Below are 8801 nucleotides of genomic sequence, written 5' to 3' on the forward strand. Positions count from 1 at the left end.
ATCAAAGAGGAACAAATGCATGGTATCTGCAATTTTTTTTTATTTCTTTCGTCATTTACCATTATTGTTGTGCTCTGATGAGTCTTTGGTGTTATCGTGCGGAAAAAAAATTTAAATATTGTTTTTTTAATAAATAATTATATAAATGTAGTTGTTTTAAAATTATATACGGAGATATAGTAGTCAAACACGTCTACATGGAGTATAACCTAGTAAAGAGAGATAAGCGTGACCTAAGAGAGAGACGCCCACATAAGATGTGACCAAGAGAGAGATACGCTCACATGTGACGTGACCCAGTAGAGAAAAACACATCTATGTAAGACATGATCTAAGAGAAAGACACGCCCACATAAAATATGACTAGAAGAGAAACACGCCCACATGAAGCATGACGCCCTTAATTAATACAATTCTTATATGTACAATATTTCCACGTTTCTCTTATGAGAACCCACACTCCACCACAAGACTTAAAATATTTGGATGGATTTGCTAAGTATAAGCTGTTTCCATTTGTGGTTAAAGTAAACCCACACTCAGTACAATTCTTCGCAAATATTGGCAAATCCTCTCTGATGTCTGCTTGACCACACCGCATCGAATATTCGGATTCGGTTCTCATGGCGGGAAAAGAAAATCAACCAAGAGAAAATTAGAAAAGCAAAAAAAATGGAGGAGTGATTAAAGAGCATAGAGCATTAAACAAAACAAAAACTAGTTGGAGTTGACCAAGCAAGTCAAGTTCCGTAGTCTTTTTTTATTATAAGGTTTAAAATTCACATTCATGATTCCTATTACATATCTTGAAGAACCCATCTTAATTTTTTGTTGTTGTTATTCTCTCCATGATTATAGCCTAGGGAGGTCACATTTCATGTGGGCGTGTCTCTCTCTTAGGTCACGCCGCACGTGGGCGTGTCTCTCTCTTAGGTCACGCCGCACATGGGCGTATCTCTCTTCACTGGGTCACGTCTCATGTGGACGTGTTTGACTGCTATACCTACGTCAATAGTTACATTTATATATTTATTTATTAAAAAAGTAATATTTAAATTTTGTTACCGTTATCATGCATGGAAATATGTAAATCTTACATCTCTCTTTTTGTTTTGTTCTTCCCACTGTAATAATTAATGGAGAGTGTTACATTTATTATTAGCAATTGATTTCATTTGCATCTAATAATAATTTGATCAAGTGTTGTTGCAAGTTGGAATTGGTCAATTGCTGTTCGAAGTTTGAATTTGTTAATTTTCCGTTGCTAGTATCAGATCCCACATCCATCACCTTCCTAGCCCTAAAATACTTCCCCACTCACCACCAACTCTAAACTATGATGTTAAAGGAATAATATAATAGAAAACTTTCTCCAATTAACACCTTAAGTTTTTCAGTTGAAACGCTATTTACATGATAAGTTAAAGGAATAATATAATATAAAAATATATAAAAGAGTATATGAGTTGAAATGTTTCTTGACATATAGCAAATAATCCACCCGCTTACCTTAAGCTAAAAGATGTGATACAGATTGTGCGTAAATGATGCAATCAGGGAGTTGCAGCAACAGATCAGCCAAAATAACTGTAAACATAAAACAAAAGCATGGTAAAATGAAGGGTTGACACATGTTCAACCAATAATCAAGACTGGAACGTTTACGGTTACCTTCCATAAAATGTTAAATCTGCTGTAATCCCTAAACTTTTTTCTCTGTCTAACTCTTCTCAGGCATTTCATCAAACACTTTCACCGCTGCAGACAGGTGACCACATCTCTGCAAAGGGTATCTTCCTCTAACACCCTTTCGGAAGATTCAACACTAGAACACCCAAATTACGTCGATTTTATTAACATTTTCTCTTTCTTTAATGTTCTTTATAATGTGATTTACTCATTCTGATAAGAATGTGACGGAAAAAAATATTTATGCTATAAAAATAAAAATATTAAACCCTATAAAATTTGATCATGAGACTTGTTCTGTCAAACCCTGAAGTTTGAGAGGTTACAATGTTCCACGATATATATAACTTTCAAGGCTGTAATTTTGAGAATTGATTGGAATGAATACTCGAGGGATTTATGCTATCTGTTGACCTGGTATTGACTAGGCTGAGTCACTGGCAGTGGGTCATCGATTGAATCGTATATCTCGACTTAATATACAAAAACTAACTTATATTTTATACATAAAAATTCATAAAATATTTAAATATTTGTAAAAAGTTGTTATACTGGGCTGCAAGCCTATATAGTTTTTGTAAGGATAAAAAAAAATTATATACGATAACCACACAAAATATATTATAAAAGAAATAAATAAATAAAAAAGAAAATTCAAGTATTAGGTAAAATCATATATAATTTCTCTACAAATTATCCTCAACTAATCATGTTTAATAATTATAAGGCATTTACATTCAACTCTTCCTTCAACATGAGATTAGTTTAACCCATATAAATGAATATTGCATAAGATATGTATTGAAAATCTACATATATTAAAAAAAATTAAGTCTAGGATATAATTATGACCTGTTTATGGCCTTAAATATATAAAATGTGTTCAATTAAATACATAATGAACATGTTCCCACCACAAACCCTTGATTGGTCAATGTATTGCCTCAAGGTTAATAGCAGAATATTCATTTTTCTCGTGGTTGAGATTATATTGGAGTTGGAGGCATAATAATGAGATTTTGGAATTCAGTGTTATCAAGATCATATTTGTGGTTAACACTATATTGGAGTTTGAGACTTAATAATACCATAAAACTTAGTGTTGTTAGGTCCAATGAGCCTGTGGTCAACATTATATTTGAGTGCATGATGGTTTCTTTATAAACTATTTAATTTCTCTAGCTTTAAGGCATTTGTGAGAAATTATGAGGACTAACAAGGGAAATAATAGTTTCGTTGTCGTAGATCACGTTGGTATGCTATTTTTTCGTTACACTCTGCACTAATGACTAGTCGACAGAGTCAAGTGACATTTGTAACCATGGAAGGAAGATTGTAAGGACCTGCACCGTTAATTAAGAAAAATAATTAATTAAATGTGTGAAATTAGGAAATAATTCTATAATTGACCCTAATAATTATTATGAGGTTTTAATAATTATAGTAAGTGAGTAATAATGCTAAAAGTCATTTTTCTGACGAAAAGTGCAAATACCGGTTCTGTTACTCGGTATAAATGCGTATCGATGAAGTGTCCCGAAAAATTATAATAAGTGCATGAATATTCCTAGAATAATATGTAGGACTTGTAAAACAAGTTTCAATTTAAAATAATGAGAACTTGTGCCAGAACTGATACTGGCTATGGAAAAGCGCGTATCAGAAAGGTTCTGCGAAAAATAAAATAAAAATATGAAAAATCTTAGAAAAATGAGTAGGTTCAGATTCCAAAGTTTGGGATTAAAATACTAAGCGTAGCAATTAGCGCTAATACTGTGTGTTTAAGACTTAAACCACTATATATACTCTTTTTGCACACAACCCTAGGCCATATTGGCTTCCTACGTGAGTGCTCAGCTGCTGAGTGCTTCTCCCTTTGCTTTTCCTTTCTTCATCATCACCTTGAGAGCCAAGAAGTCATCTTTCTTCTTGGTTTCTTCATCAAACACATAGTTGAGTGTCTTGTGAGTGTGAAGGGGAGCTCTTTTCTGGTTGCTCAGCCACTGTTTTTGGTTATTGTGGGGCTGAGTTTCTTTGTTTGGGTGTTGGGAGCCATTTCCTTGGTTGTGGGAGCTCCAAGGAGTGATCTTTGGTACAAAAACCAACCTTTGGTATGTCATTTTCATTTTCCTTCAAAGTCAGAATCTTTGAAGTGGTTTGGTGAGCTCCAAGAGCAACCTTTTCTGAGTTTTTAGATTGGGTAAGCTTCATGACCTTTGACCATGAGTTTAATGGTTAAAAATGGAACATTGATGCATGTAACAAGCTAAAGATCATAACTTAAGGTTGGGTAAGCTTAAACACAAATAGAAATGCATGTTTAAGCTTCTGTAATCAGTAAAAATGGAACCTTTGGATTGATATCTCGTGAAATGCAGAATCTGAGTTCTGCCACGAAATATCCTGATATTAGGTTAGAAATATCCGGATACGGGTTTCTGAATATCCGGATATTGATATCCGGATATTTCCAGTCAGATATCCAGATATTGATATCCGAATATGCCCCCGACGAATATCCAGATATTTTGGGTTTTCAAAGAACAGTAGCTTAATGTTCATACAGAACTGATCTATGGGTTTGTGGACCCTAGATTGTTGAAGTTTAACTTCTGTAATGATTAAGTTAAGTCAGAATCAAGGGATTAAGGGCTTTGTGAGAAGCCTTAAGACGTAAAACGTAAAAGAGAAACGTCGTCTTTATGTTTATGCTTATGAGCTATGTTTATTAATATAATTTCTGGTCCAAATCAGATTGTGATTCTGCTGTGTTTGAACTTTGAGCATTGGTTGGACTCTTGGCTTGGATTGTTAGCTTGCAAGGTAAGCTTCTGTGTCCTCGGTTTAGCCATTGTTGGTTCTACCATTTCCCATGGGGGGATGGTTGTATGCATGATGTGTTTTCATGTACTGTTATATGGAAATGCCAATGAGCTGTTAAGTGCAATTGCTTATGATATGTATGTGGTGTTACGTGTTGTGAAAAATCGGCAAGTGCACCGATCGTACCAAGTAATAAAAAATGAGTAGAGTATCGTCTCCATAGGGATTGGGTCGAATATCAATTAATTGTTCCTTTTAAGAATGGAAGAACAAGAGTTGATTTGAAAGTAATAGTGGTTGTAACAATTGTGAACTATTCAATATTTCGTGAACAATTCAAAGAGAAGATTGAAAACTTAAAATCAAAAGTTGAGAGTTGAGAAAATATTGTAAAGAAACTATTGCAGTAAAGGACTCCAACACCTTTCTGATCCCCACCTTGTAATATTGATTAATATTTATCTTTAATTATCCAATTGACCAAATAATTCACCATCTATAATTAATGAGTTAAGCCCTAATCCCTTAGTGATCTTAACCTTATTAACTCTATTAGAATCCTAATCCCTTAGAAATCCCTTTTCAAGTTAATCTTTAAGCCCAGTGAATTTTCCACATTTGCAGTTCATATAGCCTATCCCTAGTACATACATGAACAATTATCTTACCCTTTGTCAGAAATTAAAATCCTAATATTCCTATTGTAAACCTTAACCCTCGCAATCCTAATATAGTCGCGAATTCTAAAAGAATTATGGGATGAAGAATAGAGTAAAATAAATTCAATTAAATAATTAACCATAAACTTAACCAAAATACAAGGGGTTCACATCAAGGGTTGTGACCCTTACCACAATATAAAAGACTAGCCAGACATATTCATGTCTGACAAAACAAAATATTCAAAAGAATTCATAAAAACTAGAAATAACCAGAAAGAATGGAAGAAGAAATCTTGATCTTCAGTCACCGAAAGCTTGCTCCGATTCCTGTCGCTCGCAATTTCTCCTGTGCAAAAGTGTCTTTTTCTCTTGAGGTCTGAGTCTCTATTTATAAAGTCTTTGACCTAGTGGAGAATCTTGATCTAATCTTTTTCGCATCTCATTGTAATCTTGTCTCTGATTTAAACGAAGATATAAGTTGATTTGTCCGCGCCTCCCACGCCACTAGCGTGGTTCCCACGCTGTGAGCGTGGGAGTTTTTCTTCTATATTCTGGAGCACCACGCAACTAGCGTGGCTGCCACGCTGCAAGCGTGGATTGTGAAAAAGGTCGGCGCTACTAGCGTCAATCCCACGCTAGTAGCATGGTAGCTTCTGCCTGTTTTCGAACCTCTGGCGCTACTAGCATGAGTCTCACGCTAGTAGCGTTGTTGTCTCTGTGTGAAAAGGATCTCTTCACGCTATGAGTGTCATACCCACGCTGTGAGCGTGGGCCTTCAGTTTATCTTTTCCTCTTTAGCTCCAATTTGTCTATTTTCCTTCGAAATCAACATAAAATCAGTATGCAATCTCTGATTAAGAATTTGACAGATCAACAGTGATTATTGCCCTTTTTGCTTAAGATTTAATCACATTCTTTCTCTTTTTGGTTAGATTTCCTTATTTGCTGAGCGCATATCAAACAATTCCCAAATTTGAACTTTGCTGTCCTCAGCAATGTAATAGATTCAAGTTATCAGCAAAGAATAATTCAGTGAAAACATGAAACACAACAACTTAAGAACTCAGATTGCTATGCATGTATAACTCTCTGTTTAAAATTTTCAACAATGCTTTTCAGTTATATCTAGAATTTAGACTCCAGCTTGAATATTCCTCAACAGTTTAAATGTACTCTCATCTCACTCAGTGTTTAAGGGTTTCACACTTATCCATCAGTGTAGTAGGAATTCCATAGGCTTGAACTTATTCTCAATTCCTAAGAATGAGGAATCCATTTGACATGCATCGACTGATCAAAAGGTCTTTGATAGGTTGTAACTTGGCCTGGTTTGGGGGTGAGAATCTTTTGGTCAGAAGCTGATTGGAGAGATTGAAATACTGATTTTAACAATACTTCCTTCTCTTCAAGGCTTTGCCTTATTTTACAAACTTGGGATTCTTTCCCTTTTTTCACTACCTTTTTCTTTCCTTGTTTGCAGATGTTTTCTTTCTGTTCTCTTTTGAGCTGTAATTATTTTTTTTTTCTTTTCCTTGTTCAACTACTGAACTTTTCCTTTTTGAGAAGTAATTTGACTTTTCTTCTTTAATCAGCATTCAATCTCTCAAGGTGTGTCAAGAGGAACAGGATTAAGCAATTTTCATCAGGTTTGAATGAACTGGTTTAAGGCTCAAAGGGGGCTTAATAATGGAAATTCTTATGGGCAGGCTGTTTGGCTCTAAGTTATCAAAAAAAAAGCCCTTATCATTTCAGTCATGCATGCAAGCCAGAGAAACAGTTCAAGTTCTAGAAACTACTACAATGAGGCCTCTCAAAAAGAAAATTTTCTGTTTAGGCTCAAATCCTTACAGTTATAATTCAACTAGAATCGCAATTCAAAGTTTCACATCAAGCATTATCAAAAAAAATTCAACAAAACAGTTATAAAAACGAGCAGACATCATTCTCAGATTAAAACAATTAATTGCTCACAGATATAATGCTTCATCCAACTCAATCTAATTACTTACTGAGTAAGCTTAGAACATTCTGGAACTGCTTGTTTAGGAATTCTCTAAAAAAATTCTCTTTTTTTTTTTTAAAAAAAAAAAATTTAATCTAACTAAAAACAGCAAATAATAAAAAAATTGAAGGTTAAAATATCTCCCCTTTTTCAGAAAAATTTCTGTGTAGATGTCCTTTCCGTGTTGTAGTTCCGCAGTATTTAGCAAGTCTCGCATACAGCATGCGACAATTCCCAGATTTAGAACGTTGTTGTCCTCAGCAACAAACTATACTAGTCGAAGGGCTAATTCTGCCAGATGGAACACGCACACACACTTGTTAAATAGTAAACACAGAATAATCATGAAATGTACTGCATAAGAAAAAATAATCCAACCATATAAACTAACAAAGTACTGAAAACATCAAAATGAAATGCCTAAGTAAATGTCAGGGTGCAGTGAGTGATAGTGATGATATGGAAAATATAACATCATGCGTCGTCCATGACAGCATCAACATCAAGATCAGCTATAGCAGCATCATCAGCAACAGGATCAGCAGCATCAGTAAGAGCTACAGGTGGCTCAGCCTGCGCAGGAGGTGGTGGTGGTGGAAACTGCAGCCTGAAGCTAGCCGTGTCAATCCCTCTGTCGATGCATAGCTTCTCCATCATGCTCATCATGTACTAGTTCTGAATCATCATCTTCTGCTGGCGCTGGTCTATAGCTTGGAGTAGGAGGGAATCAGCTGTGGGGGCCATGGTTGCCGCTGGTGGCTCATCATCTGGCTCAGGTGATGCTGGTGGTGGTGGTGGTAATACGCCGTCAGAGGCCTTCCAGATGGCCTGCCTGCGGGACTCATTCCTCATTGCCCAATAATGACTCTGCGTCATTTCCCTCTTCAGCTTTACATCTCGGGGCTCCTCCTCTGGTATCTCTACTCCAGCCTGCACACATAGTTGTTCAATCAATGAACAATGTGCTAGGCGATGGTCAGGCTTTCCCTGAGTGATGATGGAAACTATCCTATCAGACAGAATAGCTCCAATGTGGAGATTCTTCTCTCCCAAGAGAGTATACAACAGTACTGCTCGCTCCACATTAACATCACTCAGATTGGTGGAAGCGATAATGTTGGAGTTAATGAAAGAATTCCAGAAAATAGCCTCTTCATTAAGGTCCAGCCTATCTAATTTTTCGGGCACATCAGGCTGACCACTCTTGGGCTTCCAAGCAGACTGTGGCTGGGTAATTGCTATCCTGACTCTCTCAGCAATGTCAGGCATCTCCTCCAGATACAGCCCTTCAGTAGGCTGTAGCTTGTTAAAAGTCTGGGTGAAGTGACATCTCTTGGTAGCATCCCAAGAGGTTTTTAGGAACCTCTCAATTTGAAAAGTTGTAAAGGAGACTTCCTTCCCCCGCACCCAACTCTTCCTGGTCCGGTCAATTGTTTCTGGATCAGCATTGGCACAGAATTCTTTTAGTATGATGCTAGAGCTGACTGTAGGGAATTGCACCAAATGCTGCCACTGTCTCTTCTCTATGGTTCTCCTCACGGGACAATCTTCATTCAGATTCTCACTGATTGTTCTCTCCTGAATAATTTTTTTATGTATGAACCAATTGTAGTACCGGTCCTGTG

This window comes from Gastrolobium bilobum, unplaced genomic scaffold (genome assembly GCF_033153095.1).
Source record: "Gastrolobium bilobum isolate Gb01-03AN ecotype WA unplaced genomic scaffold, APGP_CSIRO_Gbil_v1 utg214715, whole genome shotgun sequence".
Lineage (NCBI taxonomy): Eukaryota > Viridiplantae > Streptophyta > Magnoliopsida > Fabales > Fabaceae > Gastrolobium > Gastrolobium bilobum.